The sequence below is a fragment of the Pseudonaja textilis genome, chromosome 1 (genome assembly GCF_049901715.1).
Source record: "Pseudonaja textilis isolate UNSWEBS1 chromosome 1, rPseTex1.2, whole genome shotgun sequence".
NCBI lineage: Eukaryota > Metazoa > Chordata > Lepidosauria > Squamata > Elapidae > Pseudonaja > Pseudonaja textilis.
This window is the reverse complement of record NC_141990.1, coordinates 26,662,732-26,687,251: the sequence shown is the minus strand read 5'-3', so window position 1 is coordinate 26,687,251 and position 24,520 is coordinate 26,662,732. Positions and strand designations below refer to the sequence as shown.

At 38.8% G+C, this 24,520-nt stretch overlaps 1 protein-coding gene and 1 non-coding gene across 2 annotated transcripts in view; both read right to left on the bottom strand.

Annotated features, from left to right (window-relative positions):
• The window catches only part of NCOA1 (nuclear receptor coactivator 1), a 282,196-nt gene that overhangs the window by 102,846 nt on the left and 154,830 nt on the right, over positions 1–24,520 (bottom strand).
• LOC113446368 (U6 spliceosomal RNA) lies at positions 8,938–9,039 on the bottom strand. The gene has a single exon (XR_003375472.2). It is a non-coding gene; the product is annotated as a U6 spliceosomal RNA (small nuclear RNA).

Sequence of the window (24,520 nt, the reverse complement as noted above, 5' to 3'; positions counted from 1 at the left end):
GGTTTTGAGTTCTGTATGATTACAATACACATCCAACACAAGTACTATACCTATTCATTCCAAACCATTTTAGATTATCAGATTTTTTTTTACTGCTTTCCAAACAATTTTGAGCTACCTAAGGCTTCTTCAGATGGATATCCATAACTAAAGCATCATACTGAAATTATTGTAGTCCTTTACCAATTTGTTTCACTTCTGATGGCACAAAACATGGATCTGGTTCTCAGACATGGAGGTTGTGTATATGCACTCTCCTAAATCCACACTTACTAACTGAAAAAAATCTAAAAGAAGGGAATGCACCAAGAATATAAACTACAAGTCATTTCTGCATAAGGCCCATAAGTAATATACTGTCAATTCAGAAATTTCATGCTAAAATACTGAGTCCCATATATTCCCCTAGATAGAAGATGTCTGTCTGCCCAGCAAGTCCCATAACAAAGATTCATTACTTTAAAACTATGGCTGTTTTACATAATGTTATTAAAAGTATCTGCACATCTGAAAAACAACTAAAGAGAGATGACAACTAAAATATTGTAGTGTGAGAAGGAACTGAGTTCAGAGAACAAATGTCCTAACTCCAGCTCAGAACTTCAGCATTAACAGTTATAACGCTCCGTCTGCACATTTTCTTTACACTAGAGCGTTTTGTTTTTTAAAATCAACTTTTTAACTCACAGAAAAGAGGTAGGCAAGAGATGGCAGGCCTGCAGCAAGTCAGTAAGTCATCAGTTGAAGCCAGCATGCAGATGACAACCCTGCCTTTCACGGCATTCGAGTGATGCCTCAGCTGTATGTTCAAGACACCAGAAAACACTGCCAAGCTCATGATGTCTGGCTGGCTTTGGTTTCTACGCTCTCAGGACCAAAAGCTGGAGGATGTGTACAGGAGGAACAGACGCCTTTAAGAAAGGTGAGTAAAAGAAAAGCCCTTGCCCCTAAGATATTTACAATCCATAACAGCAATTGAGAAAGCAGAAAGAGACAAATGAAAATATGAGCAAACAAGGATAAAGAGGCATGGTATTATTTTGGTCAATGTTTCTCCAGCCATTGACACGTCTCCATTTTTGCAAGGGTCTTCTGATTTCCTGTGCCATTACATATCTATTATTAAGATTATGCTCTAAAATGCTCCTGAAGAGATTGCAGTATGTAGTCAATCTTGTCTGGTCTAAAAAATTGAGGTAGAGTTGTGCCTTGTTATTACTTGGATAAGAAAGTACCAGGAAATAATTGGAGTTGTATGCTGGACTGAGGAACTGAAAAGCAGAAAAAAACAATGGCCAATCTATACTGTATCCAAGAAAACCACACAGATGTTTTCCTATAGTCACCAGGCTTCCCATTTTTGTTTTAATCCGAGGTACAGTTTCATGAACTTTAGACTTTGAGTCTGAGTCCCATGCTGAGGTGGCAGCAGTTTTCTTTCTGCTTTTCTTTGCCAATTTTCCCTCTCAAGCCAATATTGCTCAGAATCTAAGGGCCAGTGGTGGTATTCTACTGGTTCGGTCTGGTTCTGCCAAGCCGGTAGTGCTGATGAGCAGCAGAGACCGAACCAGTTCTCTCTGCCGCTCTGCTATTGGGCCCACCCGCCCTCCCGGGCTCTCATACTCACCTTTATTCCCTGCTCTTGAAGTGCAGCTGCTTTGCGTGGCACAGCAATTGCCACGCAGCAGCTGCTGAAGTGACTGGGAGAGTGCAGGCTTGCAGGAGGTGAGTTGGAATGCTTCTGTGCCTGCGCAAAGTGCATGTTTGGCATGCATGCGCATGCAAAGTGTGTGCATACATGCAAAGCGCACCCACCAAGCCATGCACACTGAACCAGTGGTAAAAATCTTTGAATCCCACCACTGCTAAGGGCCAATAAAAGAAGTAGCAATTAATTGATAATGGTGGACACAGTGTTGAGTGAAACTATTTACACATAATTTATGTTTATGTTTTCCAATAAAGCTTTTGTCTTACACTGACCATTCACTGTCTTATCTAATTGTAAGTAGATGGCTAAACTGAGATATTTTCCAGATTGTATAATATATACATGCAACAGGTATAATTCTGTCACTCAATTGCCAGCCTTGCCTCTGCTACGGCTGTTGCACACTGTTAAAGGCAGTCTTCTGGGAAGTTTGATAACACAGTGCTCATAGAATCTCCAGAAAGAGAACATGATGAGGTGTAAACACTTAATGGTCCCCCATATAATTAACATCAATAAAATGGAGTTAAGAATCATCAGGAAAGAAACACTTTAAATCCCACTGGATTCTGGTTTGGCTTTTTACAAGAAAAGGTAATTGTTTCTAGAAAACTGTAGACCATAAAGGACATGTCAATAAAGGGACCAAAGCCAAAAAGACTTTCTGTGTAAAAAGTAGAATCTAGCAATACGTATCCTGAGGAGGCTACCCTTAAAATCAGATTAACATATTTGCACATTTAGGCTATTCTGGATTGCAAATAGAAGCCATGTCCAATAAACAAACACAAACTGTCATTGTGACATTTATGGAGCATGAAAAAGAGAGAAGAAAAAAACCATACGCCCACTAGCAATCCCTGCAATTAATGCTGAATAAAAGCACTTTGCGGTTATGACCTCCTGAAGCATTATAAGAGACTCTCATTTAACACCATCTTACATTACCAATAGATCTGTTTTCAACAAAAAATTACATTCCTCTGTTTCTGAAAAGCGGATTTCTGTGATAGAAACTAGCCATTTGTTTAGTATTTACTTTATTGCATTTTTTTACTGGTAGGGAAGAAGACTTACATTTGTAAGTTTTCTTTATCTCAAATGCTCAAACAAGTTGGCTGCCCTATGCATGCTGATTGAAGAGGTGTGGAATGAGGGAGACGACATGTAATGTTGTGGTACCTCAAGAAGCAAAACATCTTGGGATAAACATTCATTCATTAATTTTATTCATTATATGTTTATTCTGTCTTTATTACTTTAAAAGTAACTCAATGTGGTGAACATACATAATACTGAACAGCACTTTAATTAGAATTTTTGTAATGAACAGGACTTTGTAGAATTTTAGACATAATTCATTCCATGGAGGGATGGGCCAACATAATTCCAGATCATTCTGCCTAATGACAAGGAGTCTCTTCAGAAGTTATCATTTCTTATTGCTTTCTATTGATTGCAGTTAAGAAAACTGCAATTAATCACTGAATTGGTTTTCTGGCTTTTTTGTTGTGATGATGATGTTACATAGTTACATGAGAAAGGGCTGCACAGACATCTTCATGGAAAGAAATCAGTAACAGCAATTTCGTAGTTATGTATTTTTTCTTGGAAAAATTCTTCGTTGAACAAGGTTTAGTAATGAGTAAACAGAGGGAATACTGTAATTTCTGCACAACACAGTAACGTATTCTAGCAAGAACTTCTGCTTTAATCTCAGAGCTTGCAAAAAAAAAAACATACCTCAGCAGTACTTCAGATTTACTTTTGAAGTGCCCAATGTTACCCCCTAATATGAGCCTCTTTATCTATTAAGAGGTCTTTTGTAATAGTTGTTATGAAATCATCACATTCAAATATATTCCTTTCCCTTCTGCATTGTACAAAATTATTTCATCGCTATAATTGTGCCTACAAAAATGACACTATTTAGAAACAGGAAGAGTATGAAAAACCCACATTTGTTGTCACTAGAGAAATTCCTCGCTTCCCCCCACCAACTGATTTTGCAAATGGTAGTCTCCTTCACGGTTTAATAGCTGCAGCTTCTCTTCTCACCAGTGGAAGCAACTTGAATCTGAAATTGATTTGTATGAAATTGATTCAAACCCATTTCATCTAATCTATGGCTTTCATATAAGCACAGTAATATTACTTCCCAAAGTTAAGGCAATCATTATTTCTGCAAACATCTCAGACCTGCAAGCCAGACATTGGGAGAACAACAATAAGAGCAATTGCTCAGACCCTGATGTGGAGGAGAACCCACAGAGTTCACAATTTGAAACAATCAGATGTTTTTACATTTTTCATTCAAAGGAAGAACATTAATGGATTAAATATAATCCCAATTATTTAACAGAACCCAATCATATTTTAGACTAATGAGTTCAATAGAAAGAATAGGCAACACACACACACATCCCAAATTGATATATAATGTTTTGACAAGGAAGGCAAGGGTAAAATTAGCATTGTGTTTTCAGGCTTGTCAGAGTCTTGTAAGTACAATTTGGGCTTGCTATAACTTGGATGCAGAAATATTGGCTCATACAAACTTGGTTAATTGATACCTTGGTTGTAATCAACAAACCCATGATATATTCTGTTGCCAGAACTTACTCAAAACATCTTTCCTTTGCGCATTAAGGAGTAGCATAGCCCCCATTAAAATGTAACAGGAAACAGAGAATAACAAAATTCAAGAGTTGGAAAAGACCATTTAGATCCTCATTACAGTAATCTAAGTGAAGGCACCATCAGTGGATAACTTTCTCCACTCATGTTTAATATCTACATGAAGCTTCTGGGTGAGATCATCTGTTACTGTAGAGTGAGATACCATCACTATGCTAATGATTTCCAGTTGTGTAACTCTGCCCCTGGTGAGTTAAGTGATGTTGCTGATATCCTTTCTAAGTACCTGGAGATTATGGGAGTCTGGATGGGGAGCAACAGGTTTCAAATATTCCTTAGTAAGACTTTAGGGGCCTTCTCTATATGGGGATTTACCATGTCTGGTCTTGGATGTAATTGCACTACCTCAAGCAGACCCAGTGTGCAATTTGGAACTTCTTTTGGACAACTCCTGATCAAAGAGCAGATAGAAGTCATGGTGAGAAGGGCCTTTGCACAGCTTCATGTTGTCTGCCAATTGCACCTAATTTTTTGACTGGGTGCTTCTATTCACAGTCACTTCATGGACAGACTACTGTAACAGGATCTACACACAGCTGCCCTTGAAGAGCATCCAGAAGATTCAGCTCCTATAAAATGTGACAATGTGGACAATTATGTATGCGTATATGTTATACTTTTGCTTTGTGAGCTGCACTGGTTGATATTTTGCTTCTAGGTTCAATTAAATACCCTGGTTTTTATCTTTAAAGCCATGTGCGCCATGAGATTAAGTCATTTGAGGGGCTGCCTCTTCCCAGTAACAACTCCCCATCATACCACGTCTGAGAGAATAGCCAAGTTGTGGATCCTATCACCTCCCGAATTTTATTTTTTTATTTCTTTTATTTCCTAGGAGAAAAACTTTTTCTAGTGTAGTCCTAGCACTGTGGAACATCTCTGCCCCTTCCTATCCATCCCACCCCCTCGTAGGGTAAGGCTCGCAGCTGTTGGCCTTCCAGAAGGCCATCAAAACTTGATTTTGTCAATGATCTGGGTGACCCCATAGTAGAATGGAGCCTATAGGTTGATTATTATTTTTGGTACATTTTCTGCATGCTAGCTGCCATTTAGTTTACTTTATTTTTCTTTTTAAATTGTGGTTTTAATGGTGTTTATGTATTTTATTTTATTATGTATGCTGCCAAAATCATTATATAAGATAGATGGACAGATGAATAGAAATAGATAATGAGAGAGAGAGAGAGAAAGAGAGGGAGAGAGAGATTCCCACTTGTTTGAGTGAAGAGTATTTCATTATCTCTTGGTAGACTGAGAAGGGGCGTTGGTACTTACCTGACACACCCTTTCTCTGTGAGCTGTGAAGAGCATCCATTGTTTGAGGGGATGATGCTTCTGTCGCTCGTTTGATAGGCTGGGCTTTAATTGAGAGGACGCTCCTCCTCCTCCACGGGACTCCTCCCTAGCGTCCCCAGTTTTGGCGAAGTCGAAGTGTTGAAATATTTCTTCTCCTTCACCCTTTCTAATACTTGGCCGGAATAGCATCCCACCAGACAAATAAGGGTGGGGATGGACGCTCTTCACAACTCACAGAAAAAGGGCCTGTCAGGTAAGTACCAACACCCTTTCTCCAGATGAGCTGTTCAGAGCATCCATTGTTTGGGATATACCAAAGCTTGGCGTGTCCTACGGGAGGGCTTCCGTCTGGTTCAGATTCCCCTTTTCTTGGTCCCTATGGACCCTTTGTAACACTTTCCTGTCAAAGGCAGCCTCTGTAGAGGCGAAGACATCATTCTAATAGTTTCTAAATAAAAGGCGATGGTGAGGCCCATGTTGTCACCTTGTAAATTTTTTTTATTGGCACTTGTGGCCCATGTTGTCAACATCACAGCGCTCCAGGTCGAATGAGCAGTGGTGCCCCTGGGTACAGGAAGAGATTGTGTCTCATAGGACTTGGGAATTGTGCTCTCAGCCACTTACTGGTCATTGAGGAAGGGGTCTTACACCCAATGGTGGGTGGTTGAAAAGAAACAAAGAGAACCTTTGTTTCCTAACACACATCATGCAGTTGAAATATATGCAGAAAGCTCGCCTTACATCTAGATTGTGGCATTGTCGTGCCAGATTTTATGCCGGTTTCAGACAAATGTACGGGAGTATCAGTTCCTGTGGTCTGTGGAAACCCAAAATTATCTATGGGTGAAAGATGGATCTGGACTAAGGACCACTTCTGTGTGAAAAATATAGAGCTCCTGTCTAACTGACAAGACTACTAGATCCAAGATGTAACTGGCCGATGTAATGGCAACCAAGAGAACCACCTTGTACGTTAGGAATGGAGATGCATGGTCTACATGGGCTCAAAGGGAGTTTTCTTGAGCGCGGTAAGGACCTTGTTGAGGTCCCACGTGTGATATCAATGCACTACAGGGGGCTGTAAGATTGTAGCCCTGTGCAAGAAAATGGCATATGCGTGGGTGATGAGAGATGGACTGCAAGTCTCTCCTAGTGATGACCGATGCTAAGGCCTCCCCTTTGCCTGTTTATATGAACAAGATAATAATGAAATGTCATATAAATAACACTGCCATCTAACAGGTGTTCCCCTGAGATGAACAGCCAGAGCCATCAGAACCTTCGTAAGAACCTTGGGCAGATGACAACCCAAAGGACAGTGCAATGTATTCAAAAGGTTGAGTATTATAACAAAAACTAAGAGTTTTGCTATGTGAGGATCTAATTGGAATGTGGGGATGGGCCTCCATTAAGTCAATGGAGGGTAGAAAATCGCCCCTTGTGAAGCTCAGAAGTATGGAGTTCAGTATACTCATCTTAAGCCTCCTATGAACTATGGATCAATTAAGTCATTTTAAAACTAAAATTGCCCCTGCTGATCTGGTGCCACAGGTTGGTTGCCTGGATCTCCAATAAATGAACAATAGCTGTCTCCATCATGCTCCCTTTAACAGGATCCCCAGAGAAAAAGCAAGTAATGCAAAGGTTCCGGGGAGAGGATGGAAATTCTATAGCCAGGCCTAATCTGATACCTCTAACCCAGGAAACAGAGGTAGAGGCATCCCATCTGTCCGTGAAAGGCTTGAGCCTTCCACCAATAGGGGCACAGTCGTGAGGCCTATGTTGTGCCTCGGAGACTTCTATTTCATATTCCTCAAGAGATTCTTTTGCTCTGCCCGCCCCTTCAGTATCTATCTCCAGATCGGAAACTATCTGACTGTTGGTGATTCATGCGTCCAGATGGTCCCTGGAGTCTGGAGAGAAAAAGTCCCTGGTAGAGGGAACGAAGGAACCCTCCAAAAAGCTGGAAAGGACTATTTTGGGGTCTATGGAAAGAGAGGAACTTATTTTCTGCTGGTAGTCTCTATCAGAGATAGGTCGGGGCACCACCAACCAAATTATCTCCCTATATTGGGGAGGAAGCAAGTTTCCATTAGTTGTGTGATATCTGCTTGCCAATGTCTGAGCCATAGCAGTAGGCGAGGAGTAACCTGAGATGTCCTGGCTTGAGCAGATAATTTAATAGAGTTTTGCAGCATCCTTGTGTGCCCTGATATTGGAATTTGAGATAAACTCCCTCAGATGGAGGAGCAATCTGAGAGACAATCTAGTAAAAAAAGGGGGGATGAGGCCGACTCCGCTCTTATGGCCCTCACATCAGATCAACATGCCCTACATGGGGACAACTTGACCCTGTATATCCTTTGACTTGACAGCCTCTTCTGCTTCATTTGGAATTGCAGAGGAGGTTGACAATTGCCATTATTGTTTTATCTACTATCGTGGTGATGAGAAATTTAGCAGAATGAGAAAACCAAATTAAAAATTTGCTATCATATCCTGGAAGAGGGGTATACGCCACTGAAGAGACCCCTTGTTTCTGGACGAGGTCCAAGAACCTCTCTGGGACAGTTATGACTTCCTCTTATATTATTGGTTGGGAGAAGATTAAATCATCTGACACCCCCCCCCCCCTTATAGTAACGATTGTTGGGCCAAGGGGAAATGGAATATCAAGGCAGGAAGTAGTTTTTTTTTTTTTTTGAAACAACAGAGACTTGAAAAAAGTCTGAGGGCAAAACAGACCTGAAGGTCGGTGGTCTGGCTTAATGCCTTCAATGTTTGACATGCCCCCCTTTTTTTAGGGGATCTGCCACTGACAGATTTTGGTCACTGTTGTGACCGTTCCTCAACTTGTTCCATCTGGTCTCTAGTTCTCCCTCACCCTGTGCATCATGTGAATGTGTAACTGGATTATATAATACTCCCCTGAAGGAGGTACCTGCTGGTAATGAAGGTCTATTCTGCATAGTAACTAAATCGAGTGAGAATCGAGGTCAGATTGTGGAGGCTGCCTAGCCATCAACTTCTACTGTGCCCCAGCTGCGATGCATCTTCAAGTTGCCATGTCCCTCCAGGCCTTCAATTTGTCAGGGATATCCTCTGGGAGAAGGAATTCCGGTGTGGTCCCACAACTGTCTGTCAGGCAAGTAGCACTGCTGAAGGCCTGGGTTGAACCGGTCTCTTTGAGGCTCTCCTGGATGGCGTTGAGAGATCCAGGGATGGAGGTAAGGTGAAATATGGAACACTTCACAAATTGCGTGTCATCCTTGCGCAGGGGCCATGCTAATCTTCTTTGTATCATTCCAAAATTGGAATGATACAAAATTGGTATGTGTGCTGCTGAAGTGAGCACTCTGGAACTGGGACCAGCCTGGCTGGGGAAGAGGACTGAGACTTCTGTTCAACCTCCCTCATGCATTTTTTAAAAAAATTTAACATATGCTCATCTAACGCATTTTGGTGTCTCTTGGCATCCTTTGTTGCCTTAGAGGTCTCTCTAGGACGTTTTTACCTACTGTGAGTTGGTTTATTGTCCTCTGGGGGTATTTTTGGTTGCCATTGAAGATTCTGACCTAAAGCCCACAAGGTGAGATATCTATATCTATGTATCTATATGTGTATGAGATATTAATGGAGTGTTGACTGGTTCAGAGGACTGATATAGGGAATCCTCTTGATATTTGCTCCCCCCCCCACTTTTTTGGTAAATTCAATTTGTTATGTTATAATTTGTTATGTCATAATAATATTGATATCATTAATATTATTATTGATAATATTTTTGTTATATCTATGCACAGCTACTAACATAAATTGTTGTGCTGTTACCAAACTCATAATTAGATGACTGAATATGGAATCAAATTGTGAGGCCAAATAGAGAACACCTTTCAGGACCTGTATTGCAATTGGGTGATCCTGCAGTCACTGGCGCTCAACAGCTTCCTGCCCAGACGGACACAGGCCTTGGTGCTCGCTGTTACTGTGCTGCTAGAATTCTGTGAGGGCTGCCAACTGAAAAAGGAAGCCCAATAGTCAACCTCAGAAAGAGGTCCGTAATCGGCATAAATGTCCCCTGGACCCTCACGAAGATCCTTGTGAGGGGAAGTGGCTTCTCAACAGATAATGCCATGGAATTCTTATAAACAAAATGATGTCGGCGTTGTTTTAGTCGTCAAGATGTAGCATCAACCATCACCTTTTAATGTGAGCTGATGCAAATCTAACTAGAATTTGAGAATTTGAGCAGAACTCAGAGTCCTCTGGCTCCTCCCGATCAATAGCCCTTGCTTCTTCTATATACCTTGTGGGAGTATATCTGAAACTACAGAATCTCCTGTGGAGAGATACCTGAGGGTAAGGATGCTCTGTCCTGCTTAGTGACTGGAGTTATAGGGAATTCCAGTCAGAAGGAGCGCTCTGTTGTTCAGAGCAGTATGCTGCACCTCCACAGAGATACTTTGGCGTATTGCTAATTCCATCCACAGTCTCATCTTTGTGGGGATCTTTTCTAGTAAGTCATCATCTTGACAGAATCTGGCCGCTGTTGGAGCAATGTGGCCAGAGTCACTTCAAGTCACTTGTACTGATCTAGATGGGCTACCTGATCTTTTGCAGCTGCGCTGCATCTGGATTACACAGACAGATTCAGGGTTGGTTGCAGAGGGGGACTGGAGCCAAAGTAGGCCTGGAGGAGATGAGGTTTAAGAATTTTCTTCATCCTCCCACATGAACTTCTTCATGTGTTTTTCTAGTACCTTATGGTGCTTGTTAGCGTCTTTTTCTGCTGCTTAGGAGATACACTTAGAATGCTTCAATTTGTTTTGAGAATTTGACATGGCTCTTGAGCTACTGCTGCTTGCCATTGTGACCGCTTATTAAATTTTACTGTTAGTGAGGCTGAAATGTTGGGTGGTTGGCACGCCCAGGGGCCTGAACCAGCAATGGCCAGGGAACCCTAAAACAATGCTCCCCAGTTTTGTATAATCTTATGTAAGAATACTGAATTCTTATTCTTGTTCCTATTATTATTATCGTTATTATTATTTTGTTATTAATATTATTATTTCCGAATTAGCCAAATTAGGAACACCTCATAGGCCTAGAAAGGAGGAATTGTTGAAATAAGATGTAGGCCTGCGACAGCTTCCTGCACAGGCGGACACGGGCCTTGGTGCTCGCTGTGGTGCTGCTGTTTAATTCTGTGAGGGAATAAGCCAACAGTTTCCTCCTTAATAAGGTCCAAAACAGAATAATTATATCTGAATTTCTATCTATCTATCTATCTATCTATCTATCTATCTATCTATCTATCTATCTATCTATCTACATACACACACACACATATGTATTAGGGTGATTTCTCTCGAGTTCCAGGAAGGAGACCCCTGCTTGGGGAAAGAAAAGCCTCTCACAGTTCCAGAAATAAAATGCAGATCACTACCGCATGGTTAGTGAGTCTGCAATGGCACCAGCCGTTATCTCTTTAGGCGCGTAATGAGCTAAATCGGCTCAGCAGCACTTTCACACCTTGTGGGGAGTCGATACTCCAGACTTTCCCCTTGAATAAAAAGGTGGAGTGGGGCAGATGGGCGCTGATGTCCCCACCCCAGACGGTGTTCTCAGGGGAGAGAAAAAAGCCTTGGACCCTTTTAAAATGGAGCCTCTCCTATTGGGCATGGGCGGCAGCGATCATAGCAGCGACAGCGATCATAGTGGCTCAGCTTGAAAAGATCGTAATGTGAGTTGTTAGCCATGCAGCTGAGGTGTTATCACCTCCTATCATCCTGGGGGCGAGAGATCATTATCTGAAGCTATGGTGAGCTCCCTTGGCTCGAGTTATATATCATAGGGAGCTGCTTGACCCATTGAAACTAAAAGCCTTAAAGGAGTTGTTTAGAGTTTAAAAGCAAACCTTTTTGTTGACTCCTTTTGAAGCCTTTGCTATTCTGGCCAAGGGAAAAGAAATTAAGCTGCCTATATCCACGAAGGCTGAGCAAAAACTGGGGACACTAGGGAGGAGTCCCGTGGAGGAGGAGGAGCGTCCTCTCAATTAAAGCCCAGCCTATCAAATGAGTGACAGAAGCATCATCCCAAACAAACAATGGATGCTCTGAACAGCTCATCTGGAGAGCAAGTCTTCGGCATCTTCTGACTGATTTCATTTCATATAGTTAGAGTTCAAGAGTTCACCTGCCTCCTTCAAACTGTTTTCATATGACTTAGCTTCCAATCCTTCTGTCCATTTCATTTTTAATAAACTCTGTTTAACATGTGGTAGCATAGAGCAGGACATAGTACTTGGGTTGGGGGGAGGTCCTAATCAAGCCAGGATAAAGTAAAACTATTCAGATGGTTAGGCAATTGCGTTTCATTTGGTACAACCTACAACTGCACTTGTTTTTTGTGGCAGTCATAAAATACTGATAAGTCAATATTCAGTTTATGTTCAATTACCGTTCTAAGAACATTTCCCTTTGTTTTACACATATGCATTTTATTTCTTTTTCCTAAGTAAAGAAATTATTTTGTCTAGCTATTTTAGCCTGGCTGATGTTTCCTTTTAAGGTTCTTTCAGTCTTTAGAATATTAATTACCTTACCCGATTTTTCTGACATCTGCAAAAGTGATAAGTATTCTCTATATAAGTATACAGAGAATGTTTCACAATTACATATACTGTCTTATGTGTGCAAAATGTTTCAGATTTTAACTTTCTCAAGTTCAAAACACACTGCTTTGAATCTGAAAAACCCTGTTTCAAGCTTGAAATGGGCTACTTTTGACTATTTTTGGTACTGTTTCAGTTGAGGTGTTGCTAAGCATAAAGCACTGCCAGAATGAATAAAACAGTTGTTTTGCATACAAAAGGGGCATTTTAAACTAGAAATTGGTTGTTTAAAATTTGAAATGGTTCCAATTCAAAATGTTTTGCACACCTCTACTGCCCCTTGTATTACAGAAGTTGTACTGATATACAATTGTGTAGAAAGAGGAAATACATATATTGAAAAGTTGCACAAGTGATTTGCAAGATGGTATTAACTATAATGCATAGAGATAAAACCAGATAAATATCCTGGTTAAAAAATAGCTCTACTGTATATATAAAACACTTTACAATGTTTTTAATATACTTTACTTAATATAATTAAATCTATATTAAAGCCTTTATAAAAGTAGGTGGATATCCCAAGTTATTTAATTCATTTTTAATGGCCTTAAATTTTTATAAGTTGATGAAAAAAAAATTCAGTACTTTATCTGAGGAACCAGGTCACCTTAGCTTCAATTCTTTCCCCCGCCCTCAAGTTCTATGCAAACTTTCTTCCCCTTAAGATTTAATAATGAATGTGAACTCAACAAAGACCAACAAGAAGTTAGGGAAGGCAAGAGAGGGCCAATGGTGTAGCAGAGTCTATTCCAACCTCCAAAGCCAGCAGAGCAGCAATGATGAAACTCCCCCTTCTGGAAATGCCTGTACAGCTGTATAGTTGCTTCTAAGGTAACTTATCCTTGCATGTCATTTCTATACTCTTGGGAAAAGATGCTTATATCTGATGAAGCTAATTGAATTTTCTGAAATTAAATAAATAGCATTTTTAAATGATATGACCAAAGTAGACTAGGAAGCTTTTGCCAGAGAGAGATAAAATGGAATTTAATGCACAGTGTACTCTCAAAACAGAACACCAAGATTTATAGATATATTGCAAAATTTGCCTCTGATAAATGTCTCTTTGTGGCCCAAAATTTACTACTCAATTCCATTCATTACTCCAGCTCAGCATCATCAAAGCAACAAGGCAAATTATACTGCAAACTCAGTCTTGAGAGAGCCGGGGCCTTGATGGCTATGTGACTCATGTTAGAATTACAAACACAATGGCATTACACACTCTTGGGGCTTGACCAGTGTAGAAACCCATGAAAAACTGCTTTGACAATGCTTTGCAGATTTTAGCATTGCTGTTTATGTTTTCCAGCTGTAATTTCAGATCATATCAAAGTGCCTTTCTCCAAGTGAATTAGACCCCATGGTATACTCAATTCTCATTTGTGTATTCAGTTGTAAGCCTCTGCTGCTTTCCTTGAATTGTTCCACTTATTGTTTTACACAAGCAGTCAGAGCAACTTTACCCTTATGTTCCTTTGATCACATGCCTATAAAAATGCTGGGAAGATGATAATCTAATAACAAGGTGAAAAGATACAATAACACTGTTGCAGAATGGATTGGTAGGTAAGGAAGAGTCCCTTTCAAAGAGGCAAGTCAAGGTTAGGTTTGTAATATTTAAATAGCATACCACATAACTGATTTTAATTCTTTTATCGGGAATCAACATTAAAACAAATTAGCAATGCCAAATAAACTCCTTTTCTAAGACCAACATGCAAATAAAGATACAATGGTCAGCCTTGTAGAGATGAACCTATGGAAGAAATAGTTTGATCCTCAGCAGCAAGGAGGCTGATTTTGCTACCATCAATCCCTAAAGAAACTGATAGGATTTGCAGAAGGCCTCATCGTACACCATTTATGTTGAAGGAAACCTCTGTTCCACAGGACATATACAGGTCCAAAGTTGTCTGTATTAGGAATACTTGTGGTTTCAGCACAGGGAACATTTACTTCCAGATGCCTAGCTGCAGGAGGGGGAAAGGTTAACAGCTTATTTACTGAATTCTATTGAATCCTTGAAAAATCAGATGCAAATATGATCAGTATTAGCAGATTAAGCTTAAAAAAATGTCTCTACTAGCCATAAAAGAGGCATTATATAGTTCCGCAGGCATTTTCAGCAAGGAAGCATATATTTATCTGTGTGAAAGACAGAGCACCTGAATGAATGAACAGCTTGTGTGGCATTAAGAAAGCATGTCAGGAGCTACATGTCCACAGTGGGTAACCCCAGCTGCTGATGGCCTGCATAAGGTATTCTTGTTTCAAGCCAACTTGACCCCCTGGGTTTAAAATAGTTTCCCCATATTAATCTGGTAAAACTTTTGGTTTCCCCTCTTGTCTTTAATAGACTATCCCATGCTTTCTTTCTATTTCTCTGCTTTTTCTCTATTCTAAATGCATTATAAAAGACACATGCACAATTTCACTGATTTCTGCTTCTTTTCTTCTTTTCTCTGCATTTGCCTTATTGGATAATATCAAGCAGGGAGAACATTATTCTATTTCAAAGCACGCAATGGAGAACATATATTCTGACAATCTTCAAAAGAACTTGTTGCTGCTTCTTTTAAATTCTCTGCCAGGTATTCTACGTATTTTATGACTACATGCTGTGGCATAAAAGGCCAGAGTGCAACGGCTACCAATACTTTAGAAATAACAACTTATTTCAGAGTGTCTTGCTTTTTGAGAGATATTTCAAGGTTTTTGTTCCTCTAAAAATTTATCAGTTCTTGATTTTAGGCTTGGAAATCAAAGCCAAGGATGGTAGAATTCAATTGCTAATAACAGCCTGTCTAATCCATCACTTTGTTTCTTTAAAAAAAAATCTAGAATCTGCCATGGGAGAACTGATTATACCTGCTACATATTCCAATGGCTTGTTGGAACAGAAACATGGGGCCAGAAGATACAACCATAAACAATACAGCATGTGAGATAGAAGTCCCAGTATCTACCACCTACTTCATAGCAGCTGCTTGGGGAAGCAAACTGCAGCATTCCTTGGACTCTGATTTCCAAATATTCTCAAGAGAAAGCAAATTGTCTAATTAAACTTTGGTTACAGTAGTGTCAATAACAAACCTTGGTTAACAGCAACACAAAAATGCCATGACTTATTTGCACATCAACATGTGATGCAAGAATCTTGGTCTTGGTATTTGTGCCATCATACATGATGTCATCATGTTTTATCACATGATTGTATGTGTCAGCCCCATGCAATATGCCCTTCTTTGACACAACCCTCTGGCTATTTAAAAGTATAACTCTATGCCAGTTCATTACATCATTACTATTATCATCATGACATTTTCATTCCAATGTAAATTGACCCAAGCCCTTAACGATATCAACTTTTGATTATCCAAATATGTTTTTAATGTGCTCCAAGTTATTTGGATAAGTGATGCAGCACACTATCTGAAAGAAGAATTCACACTTGTTTCTCTTCTGGTAAGAACTGAATGTAACCATGGCAACTACTGGCAAGCACTGCCGTTTTCCCTTGGATTACTTTTTGGATATTACATTGCATCATCAGAGTAGTTATTAAATTTTGATAAGAAATATAGGGCTAACTAGTGCTGTTCTCTCCCTTTTCCTTAATCATGTAAATGAAATATCTAGAAAAAAATACACCCATGGTGTCCACTGCATTAATAGGATATATCAATGCTTCAAATTTAGATGTTAGCTCTCAAAAGGAAAGAGGCAGGTGTGTGGAGTGGGGTGAACACAAAGCTATGAGTGACTCGCGGTATAAAGGTACAAAAATCATATGCAGCCAATAGCAACTAGGTGTCAACCCTGAAGTAAACCTGGCTGGGGCCATCTTGGAGGCTTCAGGGTTGCTACAGGGTTGCACATAATCCAGAGGTGGTCTAGCAGTTGCCTCTCCTTAACTCTGCAATGTTTTGAGGTTCAGAAATGAGATAGGGAAGATTGCTATTTACCAGAACGTATAAATAGATTGTATAATCATCAAGCTTCAGGTGTTTTATTTTGTTAGCTTCTTAGAACATGGCAGATGGGAACTGAAGGACTACAAAAAGAATCTGAGTAACAGAAAATTAAATAGATTACATGCTCAGGAAGTACAAGTCAGTTCACTATGATTTCCACTCACACTTTTGTGGCTATTTGCTAATTCAGAACTGAAAATAAATTATACATCTGCTTTAGGATAAGACTTGAAGCAAATAAGAGTACCAAAGTGCAAGTTCATGAGGGGCAGCTGTCATTTCACTTCCATGTCAGTCATGGGATCTCCTCTTCTGGGAGAAAACTGGTAAGACTTGCTTGCTGCTTCAAAACTTTCTATATGTATCCTGTAATGAGCAGAAAAATCCATTTCTTTCGTTGACACCATTTAGCAATTCCTTAGAGTATGTGTAGTTTTCATGATTTCAAGCACTGCCTAGGAGGCTCTGCTGAAAGCCCTTTTAAAGAACTCGGGATCTATTATTTCAAGCCTAAGCAATGTTGTGATAGTCTATCACTCACACACTGTGGCAGCTTGGATGGGTGGAGGAAAGAGAATTATCTGTACTTAGCTGAATTGAATGAGAGTTTGCTTGAGCTCCTGTAGTTACAGAACCCAAGAAAGCTCAGCAGTGGAATTGATTGTTCTTAACTTGCTGCAATTATCCCAATTTTATATGTACCTAGCTTTAAAAGAAATTGGTAAAGTGCAAATAGTCTCTGTGAAACCCACCGATTAGTGGTAAATGGAGATACTTTGGAAACTAAGAACTTGGGTGAGTGGAATACAAATTAAGCTAAGTTTCATGTACCATTTGTTCAGGATTCTTATTTACTGATACCACCTCATAGATCCAGATCTATGGATATTGGGGTGAGAATGGAACAACCGTTTTTGGAAAGACCAATTTTTAAATAGAGAGTTTGCTCTGTCTATCATTCCTGATCTGGGAATCATATTCCGTATCATGTATGTTTGGCAGAACTCCTTCAAACATTATTGCATAAGTATACATTTGCAATGAGGCAGATTCCAGCAAGCTATTTTTTTTTTTTGCCTAAACAGATTTCCAGGATTTATATATAGTAAAATACCTAAATTGGTATTGGATTTTTTTCTTTTCTTTTTAATAAACATTATCAAGTAACCAAATTAACATAACTCCAAAATATAGAAAATACAAAAATATCTACTAAAAAGTAAGTAAATAGACAGGTGCATCCCACATTGTATACCCAGCTGTCTAGAGGGTCTCTGGGGCATCAATGCTAAAGGCATTAGGGAGGAATATGGAGAAAACATCTCTTAGTTTCCTTAAAATGAATTTTTAAAATTCGAATTGAATTTGGCCAATAGATAGGCCCAAAAATCTCAAGAAAGCAACATTCCCATCATTCATTTACTGATCAGTAGGAAACCAGAGTTTCAATGTTAGTGGGAGGATGACTAAACAATATACATTCATAAAACCAGTCTCTGTTTCATTCTCTAAAACAGATGCTTTTTCTCTGTAAAATAAATGTGGTACAAAACCTTTATCTTCTGATGATAGAGATTTTGAAAAATATGTTTGAGTCCCTTCCTTCCTTCCTTCCTTCCTTCCTTCCTTCCTTCCTTCCTTCCGTCCTTCCTTCCTCCCTTCCTTCCTTCCTTCCTTCCATCCATCCATCCATCCATCCATCCATCCATCCATCCATCCATCCATCCTCATGTTTTATATTTCATTACTTTATTCTTTCATACTGCTTTTCGTTGCTTTATATCAGGGGTCGCCAACCTTTTGGCCTCAGTGACCACCAAATGCATAATTTTAAATCCCGGGGACCACTAATATGAATTTTGACTGACGGTGTCTTGCTGATGTTGGTGAGAGAGAAAGAGATCTGATCTAACCTCTCTCTCTCCCTCCCTCTCCCTCTCTCTCTCTCTCTCTCTCACACACACACACACACAAACACACAGAGGCAGGTGTGGGATTCAAATTTCTTAACCAGTTCTGTGTCCAAATTAAACCCCTAATCTGTGGGTTTAGCTTGGTGGTCATATGACTGGCTGGGTATGGCTTGTATGTAAATATTATAAATATGTAAATATTGATTTTTTATTTAAAAAAGAGCAACTTTTATCCAAAATCAGGCAAAGCAGGCAGGCAGATTGAGTTGCTCACAGAATCACAGATTCAGTCACAGATCTATCTTTCTCAGGCCACCTGAGTCTGCACTAAATAATAGAAGCTTCAGTCCTAAGGAAGGTTTGGCTCTGAGATGTAAAGATTAGCTAGAAAGCAAGAAATCCAATGGTTTCCTGCTTTCTAGCTAGTCTAAATCTCCTGGCACAGCACAACAGCTGATGGTAGGGGGGGGAAAAAGGAAAAATAGCATCTTAGCAGGCAAGTTTGCCAGGTAAGGAGTGAGTGGGTGGGGAGGGTTTCCGCAGGCCATATGGGTGGCGCAGCCTGACTTAATTGCTTTTGGGGGGTGCTCTGGGGATGACATTTCTCTGCTTACCACCAAAATTTTCTTGCAGCCCACCAGTGGGCGGCAGCCCACCGGTTGGCGACCACTGCTTTATATGATCTTATTTACTTCGAAAATAAAAAGAATGATGACTATGTAATTATCTATATGTATATGTATTTCTCAAAACTATAGTATTCTAAGACACTCTTTCCCAACTCGGGTTCCTACACATGTATTAGATTACATATTTCATCACTATCTATGCTGGCTGTGGGATTGCAATTCAACAAATCTGGAAGACTAGATTAAAGGGTGGATCATTTGGTTTTTATTCAAATTTGAGAATTTTCAGGTATGCCTTCCAGCAACTAAAAGCAGCTCAGATAAGACTCCTCCCTCCTATTTCCACCACAACTGGTGGAAATAGGTTGGGCTGTGAGATAGGTTGGGCAAAAACACAGTGACTGGCCAAAGTCACCCAGTCGGCATTCATGCCAGGATAGGCCTAGAATGTACAGTATTCCCAGTTTCCACACCTTCACCTTAACCTCTACACCATGCTGTCTCTCAATTTCTTCTCAACAATCAAAAAATGCTACTCAGGAATGCTCTACAATCTATATATTACAGATCAAAAACATACACTTTTCATACTGGTATATTCAGTCAACACACATATATATGCAAGATGGTACTAAATTAACAGACTTTATCCATATGTGAAGTGGTTCATTAAAACTAGTAGAAAAAAAGAGAAAGAAGACCTGAATGCATCCATTCAATGTTAGCAGCTCATTCTGCATGTACATCTGCTAATGTTTTGTTTTTTTTGAGCTGGTGGGTTGCATAAAGACACATGTCATAAGTCTTCTTTACTGTTGTTCTTTTTTTATATTAAATGTTATATTAAATTCCAAAGGCCTATAGCCACTAACACCGGGTAGCACTTTCTTCAACACCAGGAGATCATTTATATTACATATCTATAGCACACGGTTGAACCCAAGAGTTCTAGACCGAGTCGCTGTTTTGCATGAAGATCATGCCAGGTTAAACCTCTAATCAGAAAGACCTCAGCAGCAGGACTGGAAAAGATATGGGAGACTTTAGAAAGTTTCTAGGCAACAAGGGGTTTTTCTAGTTCTACTCATTTTTTTTATGGTAGAACACTTTGATTTAGAACAAAAAGCACTAGTTTTATTTCTAACTGAATAATTAAGATGATAATTAATCAAGATTATCTATCTATCTATCTATCTATCTATCTATCTATCTATCTATCTCTACCAACTCTATCTATCTATCTATCTATCTATCTATCTATCTATCTATCTCTACCAACTTTATATGGCCACCCATCTCAAAGAAAGTGACTCTGAGTGATGTACAACAATCCAATAAAACAATGTTTCTCTTGGCTGAACCATAATGTCTGTTCAAAGTAAGTTAAACAGGATTTAACTACACCTGCTCTTTTAACTTGTGGTGATATTACTGATATTAACTCTAAAGATTTTTAAAAAGCTATTGGACATGCCTATTAATGACGGGCTGAGTTTGTATTTCGGTGCTTACACTAAAATTACAAATTCAAGCTTTTTACTTCTTTCTGTTAAATAATGGTGCTTTCCTGTTCGACTGAAAGCCAAAGTCTCAAGAACCATGATATATTACCAAGTGTTTCCCACCCAAATGCTACATGTTAGCCTACAGTACACTGTGTTCTGTTTCCAAATTATAAACTTGTGTCTCAAGGTGACATCTGCTACCATTTCTAGATTCTACAAAAGTAGTCATAATACATTCCCTATGCATTATAGCAACAGCACATATAAAAATGGGCTTCAGTAAATTAAATAGTAATACCTACGTTTACAGGAACACTTTAAAATAGACCAATCAGGCTAGTATAATTAATCCTGGTTGGACATGAATTTGAGACAACAGCAATTTGTTGAAGGACGCAGAACAATTCAAACCAAAGACAAGATTGCAATCAAATGATTTCATGTTTTGCAGCTTTCTCATAACAATGTTTTTATATTAATGCTATAATCTTAAATTACTTATTTTAATGTATTTAATAAAACATCTATTAATAATGGATGTTATGTTAATAATTCTAGTTTTATGGGGTGGGAAAGCAAATTCTAGATTGGTAAGATTTTCCAATCAGTATCTCAGCTGATACGTTTGATAACTATGCAACTTTTTCATTCATCCAACATTATATAGAAAGGAAAAGATTAATGTTTTCCTGCCATCTAGAAGTCTGGAACAGTTGTGCAGATGCGTAATTTTATAGCAATCCAATAGTCTCCGGTGTGGATTTGCAAATTGTGCAGGTAAAGGTAATTATTGGAACCCTTCTTATATTTGATTTTATTTTAATTTCCATCAGGGGGGAAGTATTAATCCTCAGCTGAATACTCAAGTTCCTATACATGGGAAGGGGGAGGTTGAATGGATATTTGAGTACAGTTATCTTAGAATTGCATGACCCTCAAAGGTGCTTGTATTTCTATTTCCTAATTAGTTATATGCAACTGCAAAAGGTAACCAAAACTCCACACAGGAATGTACAGGGTAAGACAAGAAACAAAAGAATCAGTTTTGCTTGATGCTTCCCAAAATGATGTATAGACATATTCTTGCTAATCTAAATTTACTACTCTTTCCTTTACAAGCACCCTTTGGGTTTATATATCAAAAACAAGGCATCAAAAGGTGCAAAACTGCACAGGCATTTGCCATATGCTCCAACACAAATACAAAACTGGGTTGCTGGGGAACATTTTCCTCCCAACACCACTATAAAGTAGGATTAGCTGAAGAAGGGTTTCGCTGGGATAGGTGGACAGGAGGTGAGATGAGAAGAGGCGCCTATAAACTGAAAAGTTATACAGAAAAGAGGATATATGGGACAATATGCTGACTAGCCACAGATATCTGAGATGCAAGGGGATGAAAGCAAAGCAGAAAATATATTTTGCACATTCCTGTTCCAGGAAGAGAAAACCTCTAGAACCAAGTGATGCTGACAGTTCTCAAGCACTTAGGGAGAGCAAATGGACATAATGGTTGATCATTACAGGCAAACATACTCCTGATCTTCCATATGTTAAGAGTCTGCTGTTATGAAATTCAGACTTGTTTCAAACAAACCACTCTTGAATCCCAAGGCATCAGAACAGGTTCACACAAAGCATTTAACTTTGATATTGTGTCTCTAGAGTTTTCATACTAAATCATAAACAAATTTAACCACCCAACCACGCCACAACAAAATGAAAGGAATCAATCTTGTTCAAATACATCTGCTAGGTTAATAATAAAAATCCCACTTACAAATACACTCAAATAATACAAGTAGTATGTTCATGTAAGTTTCCATTTGATATCACAATGCCTCATTTTTAGATTTCCAAGGGATGAAATTTACGATCTCTTTGACAACTTTAAAAAATAATTGAACAACCTCATCAGAAAGCATATGCTTCAGCAAATCACAGACCTAAAAGATATGGTCTTATTTAGCAACACATTTAGGGTGGCATCATGAGAAAAAAAATCAATCAGTCAAATTTGCAATGTATAGAAAACATGTTGTTTGAAAAGGAAGCTGCACTGCATATATTTTATTTACTTATAGACTTGTATACTTATTATTCTCAATTTCCCTCTTTGTCATAACTCCAAATACTATTGCATCTACTTCAGCAACTGGATGCTAGTCACAGAAATAAGCACACTGCCTGGGATTGTAGAGAAAATTTAATTTAAACAAACCAATTCCCTGGGATAACCAGACATCCAATTGATTCCATTTGAAATACAGACCTGAATTGGAAGAGATTGGGGCATCATCTATTATATTCGATAAAATATCTCTATTTTATCGAAAGTTCTCTGTTTTCTTTGCAAGTTTTATTTTAGGTTATTTTTCATTTATTTGCAAAATATGTGGGTTTCAAATCAGAGTAATAAAAAAGAGCTGCCTAACTATAATCAACCCCATCTTTCTTGAAACAATCAAACTTATTGTTATTTTGAAAGGCTTTAAAAAAATAAGCAAAAAACAGTTTCAGATGGCTAGGGAACTAAGTCAAGCGCTTTTTGTGGAGAAAGAAGTTTCATAAGAGAGGAAAATGAAATAACCGAACAAAATGTCTTTATAATGTTAACGAGTGCCAGAGCTAAAAAGCCCTATTTGCAGCTTTGAGAGTTTCAATCTCTGAAGGTAAGGGGGGAAATGGAGCAGAACTTCATTTCAGAACTTGACAGATTGCAGGCATAGATTCACTCCTTCTTTCCTTTTAACTTCATGTCCATTTTCCATTTATCTACGAACATAGTAATTTAATAGGGTGACGATTTGCATAGATTTGGAAAAAAAGAAGAACTTTCTTTAATTCTGTTTTCTTTAGTTAAAAATAATTCCTCTTGGGAGAGGTGATGCTAAGAATAGACTGTTCTGGGTTAGAAAGAGACATACCAGGAAATTCAGTACCTTTAAGAGTCATTAAATTATCTCTCCTTCCCCAGCAAATCTTAGTGCTAACATCTGTGCTTTCCACTTAAACACACATTTGTTCTTTCACCCAGAATTGCTGTGTGCCTTTGGGGTCCTCCCCACCACCCCTTATACCAAGAGTGGATACATTTCAACAACCCATACACAACTTAAAAGTTTAAGTTACCGGTATATGCAAAAGCTGCAAAGAGTGTAAGTCCAGATATTGCTGTATTTACCCCCAAAACATCTGCTCAAATAAGAAAGACATTGCCCATTCTGGAATACGCACAATGATGTAACTTCTTCAAAAAGAAAATATGTCTCCCACCCCCAATTCCATCACTTATGCGGGATCAGCAACAAGGTGATTGTACCAGATAGCTATACCACATACAAAAAAAGCAGAGGACTAAATACGATTATAAATGTTAAGATCATCAAACAACATACTGATTACTTTAACTTACTACACATTTCACAATTAAGAAATCATGTAATATCTATTCAACTGGACATACCCACCAAGAACTACATTCTACATCATAACAACACAAATTTAATACAAAAATAAATTCCTTTCCACACAAGCTAAATGCTACATTTAACACCCATATTAATGCATGATATCAGACTGCAGGTAATCTCATGGTTCAAAATTTTAAAGAGATTGTTAAGATAAGGCAGCTATATCCAGTCATCCACTCTCTTTACATGCTGTATAGCAACTTATCTACAGATACTTGCGTTTATTCTGTTTTTCCGATATGTGGCCCTCTGTCAGAGTAGCATAATGCAAATAGTGTAACATCAGCTATAACAGACTTGTTCACAATGTTTGTAAGCCATACGCTGCCATCTTGAGCCAGATATAACATTATTGATAACATAAGCTGGGAGCTGTTGAAATCCAGTGAAATAATTATTCTCATTCCTGTTGTCTTCTTTTTCTCTTCTTTCCTCGTTCTTTTTTCTGGGCTTTCAAAATTTGCCCATGGAATTTCTGAAGAGTTAAATCAGATCAGGAAGTCTCCCGATTTTTACACAAGAAACATTGAAAACTTGATGATAAATCAGCAGCAAATCAATTTCCCCCAGAGGAAAGATTTTTCCTTTTCTTTTGTATATATGATTGCTTGCTAGGAGGAAAGCTGAAATAATTAAACTTTTG